Source organism: Lathyrus oleraceus, chromosome 7 (genome assembly GCF_024323335.1).
Source record: "Lathyrus oleraceus cultivar Zhongwan6 chromosome 7, CAAS_Psat_ZW6_1.0, whole genome shotgun sequence".
NCBI classification, from domain to species: domain Eukaryota; kingdom Viridiplantae; phylum Streptophyta; class Magnoliopsida; order Fabales; family Fabaceae; genus Lathyrus; species Lathyrus oleraceus.
In genome coordinates, this window is record NC_066585.1 from 482231297 (window position 1) to 482245237 (window position 13941).

Below are 13941 nucleotides of genomic sequence, written 5' to 3' on the forward strand. Positions count from 1 at the left end.
GCTGTTACTGTTCTATTGGCATGGGCCAATCAGAACATTTCGTTCTGCCCTCCCTAAACGATGCGTTTGGTTTAGTTGGTGTGATATTCACAAAAATGCCACCGGTCAACCACTTTGACTTATCAAACCATGTTTATTTTGTTTATTTATTCCAAATTGATACCTCATCTTCCAAAAATCACAACTCATCCATTTCAATTCCAAAATTCATGGGAATTTCTGCATTGTGTTCATCTTGATCTCTATTATTTTATCATGATTTTTGCTGATTTTTTGGATGGTTGAATTTTAATTGGTATTAGGGTTTTGTTCATGTATGCATATTTTGTACCTTTTACCAATTCAATTGTGAAATAGTCATGCATTATCCATTTGATCTGAAATTTTTTGTACACAAACTAGACTCATCCATGGTGATTTTGGTGTAGAGTTTGTGAATTTATCTTATCTGGATTGTGAGTTATGAATTTTTGAATTAGGGTGTGACAATTTGTGTCACACCATTGATGTGCAATTTCATGATTTTTGATACCATGCTTCCTGACCTCCAATTGATGTGAATTTTTGCATGATCCTACTCTTGTATGTCTAGTTCACATGTGAATTTTCTTAGAATTAATTGTGGCATTTCCCAATTGTTTGAGATTTTCTCCCCTGTTTGACCAAAATGTTGACTTTTGTGATACATGTTGCCATTTCATTTGTGAAATTCTCATACTTTATTGGATGAACATGAAATTTGACATGTGTTTACTAGACATCTTAATCTTTGCCATGGTGTTGATCCCATTCATTTCTTATATGTTATCACTGAGTTATGAATTTTTGAAGTTGATGCATGTTTGTTTGACTTCTTTGAGCATGCTTGAAATTGTTTTGACTTTCTGATTTTCATTGACTATCTTCCCATGATCCAATTGAGCTGAAATTTTATATGCATGTCATATTATGGATTTTGATTGATCATGATTTATTTGATGATTTTTGGAAATGTTTATGTTTGGTTTTGAGTTAAGTCTTGCTGTTGACTTCTATGAGCTTTCATTTGCCATGCTTTGACTTCTTTTGTTTATGAAATGATGATGATGCATGATATGAACATGAAACCAATTGAGTTTGCTTCTTAAATGTTTAAACTTGATTTTGATTGGATATCACTTGCTGTTTGGACTTTCTCATCCTCTTTTGACCCTAGGCTTGTCCTAGTGGTCCTGTTGCTTATGTTTGAGTTCATGTTTTCAGGTTAAGCAACAATGCTTCAAAGAGATCATACAAATTTGTTTAAGCTTGATTGTTTATTATGAGCTAACCTCTTTGTTTTGTAGGTGGCTTGACTCACAAGCCTTGTGCCTTGTGCATTGCACATTTGTCTATCTGTTTGACTGTTGACTTCTATTTCCTTTTGCTTTGACTTTTGAACTGTGTACTGATTCTGTTTGACTATTTCAGGTACCTTTAGTTGCTTAGTTCTTTGAACTTGCTTTGCTTTGCTATTTAGCAAATTTGCATTGAGGTATAATCCCTTTTCTTCATGTAGTCTGGAAGACCTGGCCTGTTATTTGGCCAGGCAACTGTCTGAAGTCCTCCTTAAGAGGCAATGCTTGTGTGTGTTTACATTTGTCCCAAGCAGGAAAAGTCCTTTAAATAAGGCAATTGGTAGATCAAAGAGATAAGCAACCTATCTCCTACTATTCTGTGAGTCTTCTCCTTGCTCCCATTACATGGTTGTAGCATTGAGATCCTAACCCAAGATCAATCGAGTCAATAATCTGTGGAGAGAGTTCCTACTTTCTGAACTCCCACACCTTCTGATATTCAAATGCTCTCCCTGATCAGGGATAAGAGCAATGAGGCACACCCCTCATATCCTTTCATCTGCTACACCTTAGCCCCTCAATGGCAAGGTTAAGAGCACCATTGACCCTATTCCAGTTGGCTTCAATGCCTAACCCTCTTGTATGAGCCTCCTTGTTTGGTTATAGTGTGTGTTGAATGCTTTCATTGATTGATTGTTGTTTCATATGCACATGTTTGCTTGTATGCTCTATGCACTCATCATCATTTATTGCTCATTAATGCATGATCATCTCATTTGTCTTTGTGACATTATCATTGTTGTTTACCCATTGAGGACAATTGTAAGACCATTCATTGGCCTTTGCTCCTATGATATGGGAGGATAGAGTGTAAGACCTCATTGGTCACTCATATTTTCTGTTGTTTTGCTTTGTTTATATGTGAGGATGCAATTGTAAGTCCCTGCAAGTTGGCATTTGCTTTCCTATGATCACATGTTGTTTTGTTTGTTGTATGTGAGGATACAACTGTAAGTCCCTGCAAGTTGGCATTTGTATTCCTAGGACCATACTGTGGAGGTTAGGGTAAGCCCAGACAGATTGGCATCTGACATCCATGTTTTGTTTTTCTTTGTTTATGTGAGGATGCAATTGTAAGTCCCTGCAAGTTGGCATTTGTATTCCTAGGATCATATGTTGGATATTGGCATAAGTCCAGACAGATTGGCATCCGGTATCCAAGTTTCTTTTTGTTTGAGGAGATTAGTGTAAGACCATTGAGTGGCCTCAGATATTCCGTTCTGTTTTAGGAGATTGGTATAAGCCCAGTGATTGGCATCCGATATCCGCTTTTGTTGACTTTCTTCTTTGTTTGTTTGTTATTATCCATTGCTATTCCAAAGGACACACTTGAATCATCTTCTATATGATCTCAAGAGGTGAACCTTCTAAGAAGTTTTACAATCCATCTTCATCCATTCATCCCCATTGTGTCCTAAACCTTTTCACACTTTGATTTCAAACTTGACATAGATATTGTGCAAACATCTTCATGCTTTTAAATTAAAAACCTGGACCCCAAGTCCTTGACTTTTTTCAAACTCCATTTCATAACACTTCTTTTGAATCAATCTTAATCATACTTTGACTCCATTTTCATAATCACAATCAATTAACTTCACCCATTCACTTGTTTTGGCTTTGTCCATTGTTAATCTTTTCATGCATTAGCCATAGGTTTCAATTATCATTGTGGTTGATGTAAACCTCACCTTATCCTTAGTGAGTCGACAGTAAGACTTCCGTACTGAAAACAGGGCTAACCCCTCTAGTACGTCGAAGCTATCCTCGCATGGTGGATGTTGGTCTTGGTCGAGTTTTCTCCCATTGATAATGAAAAGCCTCAGTGCTATTGTTTAAAATTGAATCCACCAACTTTTGGAAATCTTTTAGCCGAACTACGGCGTTTTGATCCTTACCTTTGATGGGAGGTACGTAGGCAGCGGGTTCATCCGTTCAAACCCAATAATAAAAATTGCATATTCTTTTCTCATCATCCCAATCATGTTTGCACAATACTTATGTCATAACAAATAACAATTTTATACAACAAGTGTGAAAAGGGCTCCCTAGGAGTACCTAGGACGTAGTGGGTGCCTAACACCTTCCCATTGCGTAATTTACCCCTTACCCAGACTCTCTGATCTTTTTATTAGTTTTCTACGTGTAAAACTTCTTAGGCTTTTGTTCGCTTTTTAGCCAGTCCTTTGGATAAATAAAAGTGTGGTGGCGACTCGAAATTTCATTGTATACCTTGCTTATGATTTAATCGATAAATCATATAGCGACGAATACACCGCTACACAAGGACAGGTAAGCCCTAAAATACAAAGCATTGTTGGTTTCTCCCCAAGCAGTTGGTGCAATCTCTGTTTATTCTCAGCAACTTTTCAGTATCTCCAACCGAGTTGTTGGTTTCCCTAGTTGAGTTTGTAATTGCTTCCCTCGAGTTGTAGGCGCGTTATTGTAGCCGGTTGCAAAGATTCATCAATTCTTTTAGTCCCCGCAAGTCACCATCAGAGTTATCCCTAACCTCTATTAGCCCTGAATCTTGAACAGTATTTTCGATCCTCTGCAAGGTTGTCTCCCATTTGATATGATGTTGACCTAAAATTCCCCATAGAGTTGATAGTGCAGGTTTTCGGAAAACCTTTTCCCTCTCCCCAGCTAGATTTGAGCCTTTGAGATAGATGATTCCTGTTCATCCTTCGCAACCCTTTCTCTCCAGCAGATGCTTCCCCTTATGAGGATTGGCTGAGAATTGTATCGATGATTCAGACCAATGACATTTGTATCCTTTGTGATTGTTTTGTCAACATAATCATCATCATCATCATATATATATATATATATATATATATATATATATATATATATATATATATATATATATATATATATATACATTCATAAATTTCATCATTTGCATTAATAATGCACTTTGTGATTCATTATTTCTTTGATCCTCTGCTTCAGTGGTATACTTTGCCCCCACGCAGATTTGGTATGTCTATTTGTGAAGACATGACTTCACAGATGTTTTGATGACGACAAACCTCGCTACAAAGCTAAAGACGGATTAACAAAAATATTGATCAAGATTCAAGCTCGTGAATGAAGTTTCCAACCTATGATCAAGTCTTGATGAATCACATGAAGAATCGTCTTTCAAATGGATAAGGTAACGCTTGAACTCTAGATAGTTATACAAGTGTTCATAACATGTTGCATTCATGCCATAATCATTGAAAATATGTTTATGCATCAAACAAATCACCACACTTCACTCTTTAAATTATTTTTCAAAGTTGTGACAAAGTAACCGGTTATCAAATTTAGAGTAACCAATTACTCTGTGCTATTTTCAAATATTTTTTGAACGTTGGAACCATGTAATCAGTTATCCAATTTAAAGTAAATGATTACTCTGAGTAAATTTCAAATAATTTTAAACGTTGAATGCATGTAATCGGTTATCCAATTTAAGGTAACCGATTACCACTGATCCAGAGTTAAAAATATATGCATCTTTTCATGGAAAATTTTATGTTTTCTTCATCATGAACCATGGCAACCTTTGGATTATTGCATTCATTTGAGGAGGTGTTTAGACATTATATAAACATCATTTTTCAGATTTCAAAATCACCTCCTTGCAAAATTTCAAATCATTTACACACATTCTCTCAAACTTTCTAAGTGTTCATCCAAATTTTCTTAAGAGTGAAACCTTGCATAAACCTTCATTTTCAGCATCATAGTTTCATTTCATATAAAGAACACTTGTATAATTATTGTGAGAATTGAGTGTTACAAAGGAGAAGATCAATTGATTAATTGATATACTTCCAATTTCAACTATCTCATCTTATACAAATTATTCAGAATTATATTCTTTGATTACAACTTATTTTTAGGATTATTAAGAATAAGTCTGTAAGGGGTTATCCTTGTTATCCGGTGTGTGGATACAAGAGGTCCATTTGTGAGAAATTGAGTCTCGATTGGACTTTAAACATTGTAAATCCAAGAGGATTGTTCTTGGTGTGTTAGAATATATAGAAAGACCTCAAGGTGTCTTGTCTAGGAATCTAACACTATAGTGAAATTCTCTTTCGTGTTGAAAGGGGAGTGGAGTACTCTCAATCTGTGAGGGGAACCAGTATACATCGCTGTGTTCTTTACTTTCCGCACTTTACCGCTTTTCTTCACTTAAGCAACTCAGAAAGTAAAAGTCATAAACCGTCAAAAATCCGGAAAATACTCTTAGTGCCTCATTCACCCCCCTCTAAGGCACTCCTTAAACTTACATTTGGCATCAGAGCAGGTTATAGGTAACCTGTTCCTAAAAGATCCGCATGGCTTCCGCAAGCACGAATCCGGTTTTTAAAGGCGGTGGAAGTAGTAACAAACCACCACTATTCTCTGGAGAATATTTTGATTTTTGGAAGATTTGTATGAAGGCACATCTAGAAGCCCAAGGAGAAGGCATATGGGAAGCCGTTGAAAATGGTCCACATAATCCTACGAGTGTAGTCAACGGTGTTGGTACTCCAAAGATAAAGAGTTCGTACGATGAAGATGATAATAAAAAAATCTTAAATGAAAAGAAAGCAATAAACATCCTTCAAAGTGCTTTAAGCATGGATGAGTTCTTCCGCATATCTCAATGAAAGTCAGCGAAAGAAATATGGGACACCTTAGTGGAGACACATGAAGGCACTGCCGAAGTAAAGAGATCAAGGTTGAACACATTAAGTCAAGAATATGAGATGTTTAGAATGCTTCCTGTAGAAACCATCGTGGCGCTACAAAAGAGATTTGTTCACTTGACAGACCACTTGATTGCTCTCGGAAAAACATTTATAAATGACGATCTCAATCTTAAAGTACTAAGCTCATTGACTCGAGAATGGCAACCGAAGGTGACGACTATCTCCGAAAAGAAAAGCCTTTAAACAATGACGTTCGCATCACTCTTTGGCAAACTTCAAGAACATGAGTTAGAACTTGGTAGGCTTGAGAAACATGAAATCCAAGAAAAGAAAATCTAAAGGGATTACCCTGAAGGTAGACTCAAAAGAAGATAAAGATGATGACGCATTGGAGGAAGATGAGAATTCCATGCTCCTTGTTAAAAGGCTCGGTAAGTTCTTTAACAAAAATGATAAATCCTTTAACGCTAAAAAGAATAGACATTTCAGGAAAAAGGAGGCCACCACATCTATGCAAGATGTAACATGCTACGAATGTGGAAAGCAAGGCCACATAAAGCCGGAATGTCCTAAACTTTCAAAGAAAGGAGGATTCAAGAGCAAGAAGGATTTCAAGAATAAAAAGGCGTATCTTGCATGAGAGGACAACAAAATTAGTTCATCATCCGGATCGGATAGCGAGGAATGTACAAACTTGGTGCTAATGGCTTCACATCACTCCGATGATGAAGAAGAGGTTAGTAATAATTTTTCTCTTTTTGATGATGATGCACAAGATGCAATTAATGAATTGTTAAATGAATGCAAAATTCTTTATAAAACTATATCATCTCAAAATAAACAAATTTCTTCCTTAGAAGAAAAGATTGAAAGCATTGAAAATGAGAAACAAAAGTTGATTAGTGAAAAGATGAATTTTGTATGTCTAGAGTGTGAGTCTCTCTCGTTCCAAATTGTCCAACTTAAAAGAGTCCTTGAAAGGTATGAAAAAGTACAAATTGGTTTGGAAGGAGTTCTTAGCCAACAAAGGTACTCAAATGACAAATGTGAACTTGGTTACTCAAAATTTTCTAAACCAAGTACAAGTAAAACTATCTTTGTAAGGCCTAAGGATCAACCTCCAAAAGAAAGAGTCAACACACCAAATATTGTGCATCAACATCCTAAAAAGAAAAATTCCTTTGTTCCAAGATATAAAAGCAATTTTGAATCAACATGTTTTTATTGTGGTATTATTGGCCATACACCTAATGCTTGCTACATTAGAAACTTTAGTGTAGCAAAAGGGCATTATGTATGGGTTGAAAAAGGTACTAATTATAAAGGACTGAAAGCAATTTGGGTACCTAACAAAACTTAACTTTGTTTTATAGGTTTTCTTGAAGGCCATAACAAATCTTTGGTATTTGGATAGTGGGTGCTCCAAGCATATGACCGGTGATGTGCATAAATTTTCAGATCTAAAGCTTAAAGCCAAGGGTTATGTTACTTATGGAGATAACAATAAAGGAAGATCTCTTGGCATAGGCAAAGTAGGTGCACCGAATTTCATATCCATCGAAGATGTGCTATATGTCGAAGGACTAAAGAACAACCTCTTAAGCATAAGCCAACTTTGTGACAAAAGATTCAAAATAAGGTTCACAAAAGATGAATGTTTAATTGAAGACGAAGTCACACAAGAGGTAATGCTTATAGGTAAGCAAATTAATAATATTTTCATGATTTCCCTTGATGATGTTTCTTTGAAGGTTAAGTGTCTTGTGGCAAATAACAACGACTCATGGTTATGGCATAAGAGATTTGCTCACATTCACATGGAGCACTTGAATAAGTTAGTAAAACATGACCTTTTCATTGGTTTTCCAAAGATAAAGTTCATCAAAGATAGGCTTTGCGATGCATGTCAAAAGGGGAAGCAAACCAAGTCAACTTTCACATCCAAAAATGTGGTGTCCACTTCTAGGCCACTACAATTGTTACACATGGACTTATTTGGTCCATCAAGAACAAGAAGCTTCGGAGGTAACTTATATGCTTTAGTTATTGCTGATGATTATTCTAGATATACTTGGAAATTCTTTTTAGTGCATAAAAGTGATGCATTCAAAGCGTTCAAGAAGTATGCAAAGCAAATTCAAAATGAGAAATCATTAACAATTGCCTCCATAAGAAGCGACCATGGTGGAGAATTCCATAATACCTCTTTTAAATATTTTTTTGAAGATCAAGGAATATTTCACAACTTCTCGGCTCCAAGGACTCCACAACAAAATAGAGTAGTTGAAAGAAAGAATAGTTCATTGGTGGAACTTGCAAGAACAATGCTTAGCGACTCAAATCTTCCTAAGTATTTTTGGGCGGATGCGGTTAGCACGGCTTGTTTTGTAAGAAATATAGTTAACATAAGACCCATCCTAAAGAAGAATCCATATGAACTCTTCAAAGGAAGGAAACCCAACATTTGTTTCTTTCACATCTTTGGATGCAAGTGCTTTGTCCTAAACAATAACAAAGACAACCTTGGTAAGTTCGACGAAAAATCGGATGAAGGTATCTTTCTTGGTTATTCTCTTACAAGTAAGGCATATAGAATTTATAATAATTATTTTTAAAATATAGAAGAATCCATGCATGTTAAGTTTGACGAATCTAACCCCTCGAAAGAGGTAATTGTTGTTCGTGATGATGATGATGATTTTGTAGAAATTTCTAAAGAAGATACTTCAAACAAGAATCAAGAAGAACCGATTCAACAAGAGTCAAATGAAAATGATCTACCTAAGGAATGGACGACTCATAGAGATCATCCCATTGACAAAGTATTTGGTGACATTAGTCAAGGTGTTGCTACAAGATTGAATCTCAAGGATGCATGCTTAAACATGGCATTCGTTTCACAAATAGAACCCTCTAAAATTGATGAAGCTCTAGAATATGATCAATGCATTGTTTCTATGCAAGAAGAATTAAACCAATTCGAGAGAAATCAAGTTTGGGAACATGTTCCTAGACTAAGTGGTAAGCACATCATTGGAACAAGATGGGTGTTTAAGAACAAGCTTGATGAAAATGGAATAATTGTTTGAAACAAAGAAAGATTGGTCGCTCAAGGGTACAATCAAGAAGAAGGAATTGACTTTGAAGAAACTTTTGCTCCGGTTGCAAGGTTAGAAGCTATTCATTTATTACTTGCTTACGCATGTTCAATGAATTTTCAGCTTTTTGAAATGGACGTCAAAAGCGCCTTCTTAAACGGCTAATTCAACAAAGAAGTCTATGTAAAACAACCCCCGGGCTTTGAAGACTTCAAGCATCCTTCATATGTATACAAATTGAAGAAAATGCTCTATGGATTAAAATAAGCACCAAGGGCGTGGTATGATCGTCTAAGTAACTTTCTATGGGAAAAAGGTTTTGAAAAAGGCAAAGTAGACGAGACTTTATTTATCAAGAAGATAAAAGGGAATACCTTACTTGTTCAAGTCTACATAGACGACATAATCTTCGGTTCAACCAACAAAGAACTATGTGAAGAATTTGCGTTGATAATGCAAGGTGAATTTGAAATGTCTATGATGGGAAAGATGAACTACTTCCTTGGATTGCAAATCAAGCAACTAAAAGACGGAATTTTTATCAACCAATCAAAGTATTGCAAAGAGTTGTTAAAAAGATTTGGAATGGATGGTTGTAAAGCAATGTCAACACCAATGGGCTCCGGAACCTATGTTGATCAAGATGAATCAGGTGTGTCAATTGATATCACGAAGTATCGAGGTATGATTGGTTCTTTATTATATTTGACGGCAAGCCGTCCTGACATAATGTTTAGCGTGTGTTTATGTGCTCACTTCCAAGCTAATCCAAAGGAGTCACATCTTACGACGGTCAAAAGAATCATGAAGTACCTCAAGGGAACAACCAACGTTGGATTATGGTATCCTAAAGGTAGTGTTTGTAAGGTAATTGGTTATTTTGACGCGGATTATGCAGGTTGTAAAACAGATAGAAAAAGTACTAGTGGAACGTGTCACATCCTTGGTAATGCTCTAGTCTCATGGTCCTGAAAGAAACAAGCGCGTGTTGCTCTTAGTATGGCTGACGAAGAATACATAGCAGCGGGCAGTTGTTGTGCACAGAATCTTTGGTTAAAGCAACAATTAAGTGACTATGGAATCGATCTTGGATGCATACCACTCCGATGCAACAACACAAGTGCGATTAACATCACAAAGAATCTGGTCATGCACTCAAGGACCAAACACATAGACATTCGACACCATTTCCTTCGTGATCATGTGCTTAAAGACGATGTCGAAGTTACCTTTGTCGATACTCATAATCAACTGGCGGATATTTTCACAAAACGCTCGCAAAAGAACCTTTCTATAAGATTCGAAGAGAACTTGACATTTTGGATGAAGGTGATCTATAACCTTATAATGAGGTTGAGGTACACAAGTTCTTTTTATTTATTTTTTTTATTTTTTTATTTTTATGGGATTTCATTTTTTCACTCTATGTAATCGATTACTTCTTTTTGGATAATCGATTACCCTTCATATTTTTGCCTGACCCACGAATTTTCATTCTGTGTAACCGGTTACTTCCCTTTGAGTAATCGGTTACCTTGTATGTTTTTGCCTGAAATCACAATATTTCATTCTGTGTATCCGATTACCCTGCACATTTTCAGTTTTCTCACGCGTTTTCACTCTGTGTAACCGATTACTCCCCTTTGAGTAATCGATTAACATTGTTCATTCCAGAAATTTATTTTATTTTAAAATACACGTGAGTTATTACTTTGTGTGTGCTAAGTGCTTATTGTTTATCTTTTCAATTTTACTTTAATCACTTCTGCATTAGTTCTCTCTCTCCAACCTTCACATTCATCTTCCTTTCCAAAACCCTCCATCTTCCTTTCCAAAACCCTAACCATCTCCACTATCACCATTAATTACATTCAAATCTCTTACAACACTCTCACTATCAGCTCACCATATTCCCTCTCCAACTAAAATTCAGAAAAACCCTTCCAAAACCCTAACTTTCACAAATTCCATGGCCCCTCCTAGACAAGATAAGGGTAAGAAGAAATTGGATGCAGAGACTTCTTAACATGCAGAAGAGCAATCCAGATGGTTAAGCTATGATGTCCGGACTCAGACTCTAATGTCGGTAAAGTATGTTAACTTTCAAGCTTTTCTGTCTCACAACTTTAACTTTGAAACCTTGCAGCGAAACTCTGGCGTAGATAAACTAGTTTCAGATATTGGAGATTATTACCCAGACATGATAAGAGAGTTCTATACCTCTATTAAGTTTGGAACAGATGAATTTGGAGATTTGGTTTTTATTGCAAAGGTAAAAAATGTTGAAATCTCTATGGGTCTTACTCAACTGGGACAATATCTTGAAATCCCTTCGGAAGGAGAAGCATTCCGTCATGGTACTGAACCTGACAATGATGCTTGGAGTAACTATAACAGTCTGGAGTACTTTGTTTTCATTTCTAGAGGAACTCAAGCCAACATCATGAGCCGGCATAGATCAGAATCTTCAAGGGTTGTGAAGTATGCTAACATGCTGTCTGTGAGCGATAGGATGCTCCACTACGTTCTTGCCTATGTGTTGGTACCAAAGCATTCTAACCATTCTCAAGTCAGTGAACTTGATATGCAATTGATTAGAGCCCTGAAACTGAATATGAAGATTAATTGGGCTTATGTTATCTACCAATCCATGATGCATCAACTTTCTCTAAGTGGTGGACTTCCTTATGGTTGAATTGTCTCAAGAATTCTTGAATTATCTGGTGTTCCGCTTCAAAGGGAACCAAAGACCCCAATGACTGTCAGAAATTGTGAAATCAACGAGGTGATTGCAACGAAGAATGTCGGGATTGGTATCAGGCCAAATGGAGTGTTTCGATACAAAGATTTGGTCGCCCCTTCCGCTCCTCCAACAATTCCAGAAGGTGAAATTACCAACGCTATGTTATATAATAAGATGTGTTCAATTGAGACTACCATGCACCATAACCACCTGGTCACTCAACCTGGCATCAAGTCCCTTAGAAAACTCTTCCTTTCCTTAAACCGTCAACCTACCCCTAGTGAAGCAAGTGCTGAGGAAAGTGATGAAGAAGATGAAAAGGATGAAGGAGACGACATGTCTGAAAGTGATTAAGCTTGGTCATGTTGTTTTTTGTTTTTCACTAGCTTATGTTTTTTAATTTAGTACAATTCTAGTTTTATTTTCAGACTATGTTACAAATGTTGATTTATGTTATGTTTTAATTTTCTTGTGTGTTATGTGGTGATTAGTCTATTTTGTTTGCATGCTTGTTACTTATTCCTCTTTTTCACCCTTTTTGTTAATGACAAAGGGGGAGAAGAAAAGAAATTATTACTATATTATTTCCTTGTTGGTTGTGTCTCTCTAACAAATATGCAGAATTCAAAGACTCCTTAATTCATAAATTAAGGGGGAGCATCGTTTAAGGGGGAGCTTTTGATAGAGAAACACCACAGGATCAAACTTTCATGATTTTGGGTTGTCATCATCAAAAAGGGGGAGATTGTGAAGACATGACTTCTCAGATGTTTTGATGACGACAAACCTCGCTACAAAGCTAAAGACGGATTAACAAAAATATTGATCAAGATTCAAGCTCGTGAATGAAGTTTCCAACCTATGATCAAGTGTTGATGAGTCACATGAAGAATCGTCTTTCGAATGGATAAGGTAACACTTGAACTCTAGATAGTTATACAAGTGTTCATAACATATTGCATTCATGCCATAATCATTGAAAATATGTTTATGCATCAAACAAATCACCACACTTCACTCTTTTAGTCATTTTTCAAAGTTGTGACAGAGTAACCGATTATCAACTTTAGAGTAACCGATTACTCTGTGTTATTTTCAAATATTTTTTGAAGGTTGGAACCATGTAACCAGTTATCCAATTTAAGGTAACCGATTACTCTGAGTAAATTTCAAGTAATTTTAAATGTTGAATGCATGTAACCGGTTATCCAATTTAAGGTAACCGATTACCACTGATCCAGAGTTAAAAATATATGCATATTTTCATGGAAAATTTTATGTTTTCTTCATCATGAAGCATGGCAACCTATGGATTATTGCATTCATTTGTAGAGGTGTTTAGACATTATATAAACATCATTTTTTAGATTTCAAAATCACCTCCTTCCAAAATTTCAAATCATTTACACACATTCTCTCGAACTTTTTAAGTGTTCATCCAAATTTTCTTAAGAGTGAAACCTTGCATAAACCTTCTTTTTTAGCATCATAGTTTCATTTCATATAAAGAACACTTGTATAATTATTGTGAGAATTGAGTGTTACAAATGGGAAGATCAATTAATTAATTGATATACTTCAAATTTCAACTATCTCATCTTATACAAATTATTCAGAATTATATTCTTTGATTACAACTAATTCTTAGGATTGTTAAGAATAAGTTTGTAAGGTGTTATCCTTGTTATCCGGTGTGTGGATACAAGAGGTCCATTTGTGAGAAATTAAGTCTCGATTGGACTTTAAACATTGTAAATCCAAGAGGATTATTCTTGGTGGGTTAGAATAGATAGAAAGACCTCAAGGTGTCTTGTCTAAGAATCTAACACTATAGTGAAATTCTCTTTCGTGATGAAAAGGGAATGGAGTACTCTCAATCTGTGAGGGGAACCACTATACACCGCTGTGTTTTTTACTTTCTGCACTTTACCACTTTTCTTCATTTAAGCAACTCAGAAAGTAAAAGTCATAAACCATCAAAAATCCGGAAAATACTCTTAGTGCCTCATTCACCCCCCTCTAAGGCACTC